At 40.1% G+C, this 9,737-nt stretch overlaps 1 protein-coding gene and 1 pseudogene across 1 annotated transcript in view; one reads left to right on the top strand and one right to left on the bottom strand.

Annotated features, from left to right (window-relative positions):
- Window positions 1-4,613, top strand: part of LOC137974429 (zinc finger protein 709 pseudogene) — an 11,887-nt pseudogene extending 7,274 nt beyond the window's left edge.
- The window catches only part of LOC137973007 (zinc finger SWIM domain-containing protein 5-like), a 435,845-nt gene that overhangs the window by 62,524 nt on the left and 363,584 nt on the right, over window positions 1-9,737 (bottom strand). The window lies entirely within an intron of this gene.

The raw sequence follows: 9,737 nt of genomic DNA, 5'->3' as shown, positions 1-9,737 counted from the left end.
TCTGCTTGCTTTTCTACTATACCTCCTGTACCCAATCGACTCCAACGGTCAACTTGCGATTTAATTGATTTGTACCGGACATTTGATTCGCTGGATCTGACAATGTTGGAATCTATTGTTTCGGTTCTGCCCTCTAACTGGTTTTCATGATCTCCGTGGCTCCGGTTTCAGTGAACGCACTGACTGAAAGAAACTTTATTTTCTTCAGGTCACTTGCACTATAACTGAGTTCCTAGAAGTTGTTAGGTGTCCCACACTAAACTAATAATGTTAACAATATAATAATTTTCTTGCATGTAAATCCTTATAATTGTTTTGTGTTAAGAATTTAATTTTCTTTTAATAACTTCCTTTGGATGGTTTGTTTTCTGACTTAAAAAGATGACCAGTGACTTCACCTTGACTTGACTTCGCTGTCGTTTTGACGTTTTTGATGAAAATAACTTATTTTTCTTGTGTATTTTAGTGCTAAGTGAGATCACAATCCGTAAAACATGTCAAGATCAGTTAAGCACAGGAATTGCCATATGGTCGCTAATGGTTCTTGCTATAAACAGAGAAGGTATATAAGAAGGTATCTCAACAAAGAACAAAGTGTTACGAAAAAAAAAGAAGTCCTTACTGGAGAAAAGCTCTATAAATGCAAGAAGTGTGGGAAGGGTTTTAGTCAAAGAGGAAGTTTAACGACACATACCAGAATTCATACGGCCAAAAGACCCTATCAATGCAAAGAGTGTGGCAAGTGTTCTAGCAGGGCAGAAGCTTTAAGGAGACACAAAAGAGTGCATATTAGAGAGAAGCCATATCAATGCAAGCAATGTGGCAAGTCTTTTAGCCAAGCAGGTCATTTAAGGACACATAAAAGAGTCCATACTGGAGAGAAGCCTTATGAATGCAAACAATGCGGGAAGTGTTTTAGTCAAAGTCAACATTTAAGGACACATGAAAGAGTCCATACTGGAGAGAAGCCTTATGAATGCGAACAATGCTGCAAGTCTTTTAGCCGAGCACGTGATTTAAGGACACATGAAAGAGTCCATACTGGAGAGAAGCCTTATGAATGCCAACAATGCGGCAAGTGTTTTAGTCAAAGTCAAAATTTAAGGACACATGAAAGAGTCCATACTGGAGAGAAGCCTTATGAATGCGAACAATGCTGCAAGTCTTTTAGCCGAGCACGTGATTTAAGGACACATAAAAGAGTCCATACTGGAGAGAAGCCTTATGAATGCAAACAATGCGGGAAGTGTTTTAGTCAAAGTCAACATTTAAGGACACATGAAAGAGTCCATACTGGAGAGAAGCCTTATGAATGCGAACAATGCTGTAAGTCTTTTAGCCGAGCACGTGATTTAAGGACACATGAAAGAGTCCATACTGGAGAGAAGCCTTATGAATGCCAACAATGCGGCAAGTGTTTTAGTCAAAGTCAAAATTTAAGGACACATGAAAGAGTCCATACTGGAGAGAAGCCTTATGAATGCGAACAATGCGGCAAGTGTTTTAGTCAGAGTCAAAGTTTAAGGAGACATGAAGGAGTCCATACTGGAGAGAAGCCTTATGAATGCGAACAATGCGGCAAGTGTTTTAGTGACAGTCAAAGTTTAAGGAGACATGAAAGAGTCCATACTGGAGAGAAGCCTTGTGAATGCGAACAATGTGGCAAGTGTTTTAGTGACAGTCAATCTTTAAGGAGACATGAAAGAGTCCATACTGGAGAGAAGCCTTATGAATGCAAACAATGTGGCAAGTGCTTTACCCACGCAAGAACTTTAAGCAGACATGAAAGAGTCCATACTGGAGAGAAGCCTTATGAATGCGAACAAAACGGCAAGTGTTTTAGTCAAAGTGAAAGTTTAAAGCGACATGAAAGAGTCCATACCGGAGAGAATCCGTATGAATGCCAACAATGCGGCAAGTGTTTTAGGCAAGCAGGTGATTTAAGGACACATGAAAGAGTCCATACTGGAGAGAAGCCTTATGAATGCAAACAATGTGGGAAGTGCTTTAGCTCAGCAGGTCATTTAAGGACACATGAAAGAGTCCATACTGGAGAGAATCCGTATGAATGTAAACAATGCGGCAAGTGTTTTAGGCAAGCAGGTCATTTAAGGACACATGAAAGAGTCCATACTGGAGAGAAGCCTTATAAATGCAAACAATGTGGGAAGTGCTTTAGCTCAGCAGGTCATTTAAGGACACATGAAAGAGTCCATACTGGAGAGAAGCCTTATGAATGCAAACAATGTGGCAAGTGCTTTAGCGTAGCAGGTAATTTAAGGAGACATGAAAGAGTCCATTCTGGAGAGAAGCCTTATGAATGCAAACAATGTGGGGAGTGCTTTGGCTCAGCAGGTGATTTAAGGAGACATGAAAGAGTCCATACTGGAGAGAAGCCTTATGAATGCGAACAATGCTGCAAGTCTTTTAGCCGAGCACGTGATTTAAGGACACATGAAAGAGTCCATACTGGAGAGAAGCCTTATGAATGCCAACAATGCGGCAAGTGTTTTAGTCAAAGTCAAAATTTAAGGACACATGAAAGAGTCCATACTGGAGAGAAGCCTTATGAATGCCAACAATGCGGCAAGTGTTTTAGTCAAAGTCAAAATTTAAGGAAACACGAAAGACTCCATCCTGGAGAAAAGCGTAATAAACGTAGGCTAATAAGAAAGTCTTTTCGCAACAGAAGAAGTGTTAGGAAACATGAAAAAGGACGAGAAAATTCTGCAAGTGCAAATGAACACGAGGTAGAGATTCATCGCCCCTGCACTTTGCAAGAACATAGTTCAAACCAGGGTGTAAAACACAGCTGTTGGCTTTGCCAGGAGGAGTTGAGCAGCGAGGCGCTTCTTCTTGCACATTACCAAAATCATATGACGTTTGAGGAGCCGTCAACCTGAACTAGAGAGGGTTTTGCGTTATTTGGTGTTTTAAGGACGGTGCCTACTAATTCAAAGGTATTTTTGCCCCGGTTTATGATTATACAAGAAATGTACATCATAACAAGTCCTATCGATATCCAAAAAGAAAATTGGGGGTAACCACGCATTTTTCAAAGATAATTGATGAACAATATTTGTAAAAAGCTTTAAAATACAAGGCAATGTACGGCGTTCTTTCTCAAATTCAAACCCCAATTTTCTTTTTGGATACCAAGAGTACTTACTAAGATCTATTTTCTCCGGATAGTTTTAAACCGCGCAAAAATATCAGTGTATTGGTAAGCATCACCGATAGGAAACCAGAGTATGTCGAGATGCGCAGAACGTGTACGCAATAACAATAGTAGGCACCGTCCTTAATGGTTGTAACCCGTTGACTGTAATCTTTCCTCATTTTAATTTTATAAAAAGTAATTTTCTAGACGCGCATTGTTGGCTTTCGTTGGACGTTGCTTTCCTGTGGTGTACAATCAGCTTTTTTAGGCTACATTGAAAATTGCACCAATGTGTGCATGTAAATACAGTGTATTTTGCGTTGCGCAAGGTCAAACGATGGCCAGTGCACTTTTAGTTGTAGATAAAATAATCTTTACGCGATTGCCTTTAAAATACACTTTCCGAAAGGCCCAGTAATACGGGCAACTTTTTTCGTGCAACTTGTCGGGCAACAACGTTGCGTTGCAAGTTGGGATGGTTTGTTGCGCGTATTACCACCCGTCCGAGATTGTGTATGGTTTTATACTTGACTTACTCGTTAGATAATTAGTCGCCATCAAAGACCTTTCCTTGAAGTATGATCTTGCCGAGCAGAGCACTTTTTAACTGGAATGCGTGACTTGGATTTTCCAGAAGGTGGCGCGCTTGTTTTTAGTCACGACAGGCATGCGAGTGTTCAGTTATTCGCACTTCATTTTTTCACTTCTCAAAACTGGTAGTTTTATATTTTTTAGACACTGTTCTTTTGTAGTTGAATACGACAGTAGATTTTGCTTTATTTGCTTGAGGTTAACTCAGAACTCTTTCTGGGCCCGGTTGTTTGAAAGCCGATTTCAATCCACGATTAGTGAAACGTTTCTTTCATGTTTTTAACTGTTTGGTGAAAGTTTCATTTGCTTATTTGTGTCTTTCAAGAGTGACTTCTTCTAATGTAACGTTTTGCCGAATATCAGTGATGAAGAGCATTTGGGAGTGGAGAAATAAACTCCTTGGTTAATTTCTAATCTGGGGTTAGCGTTAATCGGCTTTTGAACAACCGGGCCCTGATGTATATAAACACGGAATCCGAAATGTTCGATCTCGATTACGATCGGTACATAACTCGCCGAAACTCTCCCTTAGGTAGGCTTAACTCATTCCTGCCGGTAGACTGATTCGAAAATCCCCTTTACTGTTCGGTAGATTTACTCCTTTGGATGCTAATATTCCCGTTTCGATTACATGCCTCAGCGAGAAGGAAGAAATTCACGTTTCGCCAGCTATATTCAAGTCACTAGTAATATGCTTTCGAGTGTTTTCAATGAACTGTCCTTTCGAACAAGGGTATGTTCTGTCATAACAACGACGGCCATGCATCTTATTTTCCCTCTTAAAGTTAAACCGCGAAACGAGTTCGAAATATTGTCGATCGTAAAAAACAGGAATAGGGTTTTTTTGCGTTCGAGAACGCATTCTGATCTTGTCAGTCCTGCGGGAAATCCCTCGGGTATCGATTGTGATGCCAGTCGATCTTGTTCTGGCACAAATAACCTCGATCTCATGTGATAGTGTCACCGCTTGCCCAAGGGAAGTCAAGTCCTGGATGGGTGACCGTCCGGTACTATCCCATGCTATACACGCTGAGGTATGGAAAGCCATAACTTTCGTAAGTATTCTTTATTCTTTTGGTCTTGAAGTTTTGCCTTGTGGTGTGGTTTTGTCATTATGTGGTAAGGTTTTGTCATTACGTGACAAGGTTTGATGGTTATGTGTTGTGTTTCCATCATGACATGTTGAGGTCTTCCTTTGACGTACTGTGTTTACATTTTATGTGGTAAGGTTCTTTCATGACGTCGAGTTTCTCCCTTTATGTGATTATGAACACAGAACGTCAGAAGAAGACCTCAACACATCATAATGGAAACTCAACACGTAAGCAGCAAACCTCGTCATATAATGACAAAACCTCGTCACCTAATGACAAAACCACACCGCATAGTAATTTTGCCAAAAGAATAAAGATTACATAAGAAAGTTATGGCTTTCCATATTGGGAAGTCACGTTGTTTGTTTGGCTGTCTAGCAAGAAACGATACTGACATCCCACAAAATAACACCTGTATTCCACAATAGCTGGTATGTCGGCTAAGGACATTATCAGCCAACATACCAGCTAGCCAGAAAGGTGTTTGTTTATTTTATAACCCTGCCATTAATTTTCATATTGCGGAAAAAAGCGCTCGAAAAAGCCAGTGTTGATCTGATTGGGGGCAGGTACAAAACAGGTCACAGGTTGTTTTACCAATACAGAAACATCCCTAACCGTTTACCAATACCAACCCATCCTCTACCTCTACCTCTGAAATGACGATTATCGACAATTCCTAATTTTCTCCAAGTTGACTTTTATCGTCAATTTAGGACGTTTAGAGCTTGATAGGGATTATGGGAAATGAATATCTATATTTAAAATCCGAACCCCAATGCATGAATTCGCTGGACTTTAACCTGGGAATGTTCGATTAATGACCCTTTCACTAAACCACGAGAACACCACATCGCTAACTGCCAGAACATTATTTTTCTTAATGTCAATATTTGTTTCTTCCAAATGCCGCTGTAAACGTGTTCTATCACCGGCTAAGAAACAAGTTTAAACAGGAGAAAATATCGGTTACCAAAGCTCCAGAGAAGCTAACCATTTAAGAATCAGGCACTATACTTGTGATGGTAAATAATCGCGTGATAACTGTCCTGTGAGTTTACACCACGTGATGTAAATTCTTGATCAAAAACGATTTTTTAAAACACAAGCAAGCGAATATTAACGTTGCAAAGTGAGTAAGTAATGCGGGATCCGGGTGCATGCTTCCACAGGGAAAATTTGAAATTAAAGTCTTCTGAAATGGCTAGAAATGGATCTAAAACTGCCAAGAGTGAAGTTAATTTTTAATTCTTATAAAACAACGAGTAACGAACTGGCCTTCACGTTTGACCAAATTTAAATCAATAGACTAACTTCTAAGCTAAACCCAACAGACGCAACGGATGAGTGTCACCCGGATATTTTAAAGTCTGATTCTTTGAAGGTGCCAAAGTTGCTTTTTCGATTTTCATTGAGAGCTGCAAACTCATTGGTAATATCTATAAGACAACGTTTGTCTGTTCTCTGTTTGTGGGTATTAAGTATTGTCAGATTGCCAATTCTTGTTTGTGTTATCGTCGAGCGTAGCCATGTTTTCAGTCTTAGTCTCAGCCCCCCCAGCCCCACCCCCTGCGCAGTCCCTGGTCTGTCTTTTGTTCAAAGCGAATCGGGCCGAAGCTCAGTGAGTATTTAACAGCTCTCGCCTTGTAAGGTTTTCAGACACGGTAAAGATGACAAATGCGTCACAAAAGGAAATTGTTCTGTTCCTTTTCAAACAGGTTTTTCCATTCAAATGGAAAGCACCCCAAGCCTCATCCTTTTGGTCATCAGAGTTCATGGTTCAGTTACTTAAGTTCACTCTATGAAGGGTTCTATGTACATATATTGAATGCAAGACCAGGCAGTGACGAGGTCTGAAGCAAAACTGATATGCTCTTGGTGGCAGTGTTTCCTTCTTCCTTTCAGCATTTTGCCTCCTAAACCGGTTGGTGTCTCTCTTTTGTTCAAAGCGAATCGAACCGAAGCTTCGCTTTTCTTTACCGTTAAACTCGCTTTGAGAACGAGGTTGCGTAATATCCATATTGTTGTTCTTGTTTTTGGTTTCCTTAGTCATGCACACCTGCGCAGTACATGTACTGTGGCCATATCTTCTCCGTTCAGCCAGATTTGTGTTAGCGATCCTTTCAACATGTCATAAGGTGATTCAATCAAATCCGCATTCGTACCGTAAGTCATTTAAATAGTATTAACCTTATCCTAAACCCTAACCCTAATTCTTTAAGACTTCGGGAGTCGCTTTGCCTCCGAAAACGGAAATTTTCTTAGTTTAGCCACGGAGTAATAGAAAGGGTTGAATATACCCCTCAAGATTTACTGTATAGCATGTTTCTCACACTTAAAAAGGATGGATCGTACAGGCAGATATTAAACCTTAAGAAATTCAACTCATTGATTGTTAACCACCATTTCAAAATGGATTCTTTGCATTCTATCACCAAGTTGTTAGCTCCCAATTGTTCTATGGCTAGTATTGACCTTAATTATGGACGCATATTACTCAGTCCCTATCACTGAATCTGATCGTAAGCAGGTATCTTTCAAATGGAAGAGACAGGTTTTTCAATTTACTTGTTTACCAAATGCCTTACATTGTGCCCCCAGGAAATTTTCTAAGTTATTGAAACCAGTCCTTGAACACTTATGTGCCAAGGGCCATGTATCTGTGGCACATTTGAATGATCTTTATCTGCAAGGCTTCACTTATGAAGATTGCATCAGGAATATAATTAAAACTACTTTACTACTTGAGAAATTGGGATTTATGATAAATCCAGTAAAATCAGTCTTGGTGCCTACTCACTCATGATCAGAGAATAGTTATTCTTGCTTTTGTGCTAAACTCGTTGAGTATGACTGTAATGTTGACAAAGGAGAAAGCAGTCAATTTGAAGCGGTCTTGTGCGCTCTTTTTACAAGACCCAAAGGTAACCATTCGATAAGTGGCACGGGTGATTGGGCAAATAGGGCCAGCTTTCCTGGGGTTATGCATGGGCCTTTATACTATAGGAATTTGGAAGGTGACAAATCCCAAGCCCTTAAAACCAACAGCGGTAATTTTGATGCATACATGTACTTATCAAATGAGGCATAAAAGGAATTGAAATGGTGGATAGCTAACGTAGAAAATGCATTTCATGTGGTATCACATAACAAGCCCCAGTTTACAATAACTACCGATGCATCTCTTATCGGCTGGGGTGCCGTACTGGATGACATCTCCACTGGGGAAAATTGGACATATGATGAGTTTTTACTTTACATAAACTATGTTGAAATGTGTGCCATTCACATGGCTTTGAGAACCTTTGCTAGTGACAAATCTATAATACTCACATCAAAATTGTGACTGACAACTCAACAGCTGTTAGTGCGATCAACCACAGGGGAACCAGCCATTCTTGAAAATTTATGGCAAAGGAAATTTGGGAATGGTGCCTTGAAAGAAACATCTAGATAAGTGTAGCTCATATACCCGGTACACAAAATTTTGTTGCCGACTTTGAATCTCGCCGCAATCAAAAGGAAGCAGAATGGATGTTAACGACATCCTCGCTACAAGATGCACTAAACGAGTTAGACTTTACCAGGAGCCCATTACCCTACCCCAGAAATTGACCTGTTTGTGTCACGTATTAATACCCAGTTTCCAAAATATGTGCCCTTCAAACCCGATCCATCCGCCTTTGCCATACATGTGTTTACATTGAATTGGTCTAGCCTAATGTTCTATGCCTTTCCTCCCTTAAGTGCAATCGCAGCTGTCGTGGCGTGGTATCCCAAAGCAAACCAATGTTAATTAAGGAAAGGGTAATCTTGAAAGCAAGAAAGGATCTCCTCATGCAGGCTTCCAAGCCATCCCGAGGAGATTCACCCTCTGTGGCACAAGCTCAATGTTATGGTTTGCCTCTTATCAGGGACAGCTTAGATACCTATGGTCTATTACTAAGTGGTAAGAAAGTTTTAATGGCTTCATGGAGAACTGGAACTACTAAGCAATACCAAACATATTTAACAAAATGGCTATGCTTCTGTAATTAGAATGATGTTGATGTTTTTTGGCCTGGTATAAACCAGGGTGTTGAGTTTTTGGTGACAATGTTTCGTTCCGGTTTAGGCTATAGTGCTGTTAACACGGCCCGTTCCGCGTGATCGTCAATTGTCACCCTGAATGATGGCAGCAAATTTGGGGAACATCCTTTAGTTTAATTTGTTGCTGCTCAAAGGAGATTTATAAATTGAGGCCAGCCCTCCCCAAGTACACGCAGATTTGGGATGTTAACATTGTCCTTCATTTTCTTAAGACCTTTGATTTTGGTTGAAATCTGTCACTTAAGAACCTTTCATTTAAATCTCACAATGTTACTTTGTTTGACTACGGCTCAGCGTGGGCAAACCATATATTCTTTGGATGTGAATTACATTCAATCATTTGACGACAAGTACAGAATAACTGTCATGCACAAGCTAAAATCACCTGAACCTGGAGCGCATTTGGAACTAATTGTACTGCAAGCTTTAAAGGAGGACAAAAAACTCTGTGTGTTTGAACACCTTAAAGAGTATCTTAGTAGAACTAGGGATCTAAGAAATGGCCATTCACAACTTTTGATTAGTTACATAAAGCCTCACAAAGCTGTATCAAGGAGTACGATTTCTAGGTGGACCAAACAAGTCATAAATCTGCAGCTATCGATGTCACTATGTACACTAGTCATAGCATCCGATCTGCATCAACTTCTTCATGTGAAGCAAAGTGTTTCAGTATTGCAGAAATTATGAAAGCTGCAGGATGGTCCAACTCTGATACTTTTGAGAAATTTTATCTCAAACCTATTGACCACGCGGTTAATTTTGGGACTGTGGTTTTGCAGCAGTGATCTGAAACAAATGAT

This window comes from Montipora foliosa, chromosome 10, assembly GCF_036669935.1.
Source record: "Montipora foliosa isolate CH-2021 chromosome 10, ASM3666993v2, whole genome shotgun sequence".
NCBI classification, from domain to species: domain Eukaryota; kingdom Metazoa; phylum Cnidaria; class Anthozoa; order Scleractinia; family Acroporidae; genus Montipora; species Montipora foliosa.
The sequence above is the reverse complement of the archived record's forward strand: the minus strand, read 5'-3'. Positions and strand labels throughout refer to the sequence as shown.